Source organism: Sinocyclocheilus anshuiensis, unplaced genomic scaffold, assembly GCF_001515605.1.
Source record: "Sinocyclocheilus anshuiensis isolate Anshui unplaced genomic scaffold, SAMN03320099.WGS_v1.1 scaffold2328, whole genome shotgun sequence".
Classification (NCBI taxonomy): domain Eukaryota; kingdom Metazoa; phylum Chordata; class Actinopteri; order Cypriniformes; family Cyprinidae; genus Sinocyclocheilus; species Sinocyclocheilus anshuiensis.
In genome coordinates this window covers 87,231-88,429 of record NW_015546179.1, presented here as the reverse complement: position 1 = coordinate 88,429, position 1,199 = coordinate 87,231, and positions in this window count along the sequence as shown.

Sequence of the window (1,199 nt, the reverse complement as noted above, 5' to 3'; positions counted from 1 at the left end):
AAAAAAAAACTGTTGATACAATACAAAAACAATATATACACTGCCCTTTACTATAGTACTTTTTGCAGTAACTAGTAGTGCAACTAATTACTAATACGATAATATTACAGTTACTATTCATAAAACAGTTAGTTACTTAGTTAATGGTTCCTTGATTTATTTTCATAGTTTTCACGACTCCGTCCCAGTGCAGCAGGCATATGGAATATGAAAAAGCTGACATTCAGCGGATGATGCTACTATCAGTCAGCACTGAGTGTTCCTAATCACTTCTGACTGCGATCCCGTGTGGATTTTGGTCAAATGATGAGGCAGAAATATATTCTTAGTAACATTTTAGAAGAATTTTATGGGGAAGATATGCAGCTTGCCAGCTTCTGTGAGGCGTGAAGGACAAGTAGTGTAACCAGTAGTGTAACTAATTACTATTGCCAGAAAGTAACAAGTGAAATAATAATATGTGACCCTGGAGCACAAAACCAGTCAACTATTTGAAAATCTGGAATCTGAGGGTGCAACAAAATCAAAATATTGAGAAAATCATCTTTAAAGTTGTCCAAATGAAGTTCTTAGCAATGCATATTACTAATCAAAAATTAAGTTTTGATATATTTACGGTAGGAAATTTACAAAATATCTTCATGGAACATGATCTTTACTTAATATCCTAATGATTTTTGGCATAAAAGAGAAATGTATAATTGTGACCCATACAATGTATTGTTGGCTATTGCTACAAATATACCGCAGCGACTCAAGACTGCTTTTGTGCTGCAGGGTCACATGTTAGTTTTGAAAGGAGTAAGTAGTAATGAGTAATATATTGCAGTTTTCGAGCAGCAGGTGTTGATGAGCGCTCTGTCGTCGCTCCGCAGACCCTCTCCACACGTACTTGTGCATCTGTGGTCTGTCTCTGATGGCAGAAGCGGAGCTGGCGCTGAACATCAGTGTTGGAGCGTTCGAGAGTCTGCAGCAGCTGCAGGAGGCGTGGAGGCAGAAGAGCACATGACGACTGAGAGAGGTATTAAAGGTAAAACTCATGCTTCGCTTCGTTTGGGCCCCGGATTCATCCTCCCTCCTCAGTGTTTGATTATTAGTTTCTGCCTTACAGACCAGCTGATCCTGGACTATTATACACTGTTTATTTCTGTTTTACGCTTTATATATATATATATATATATATATATATATATATTTCT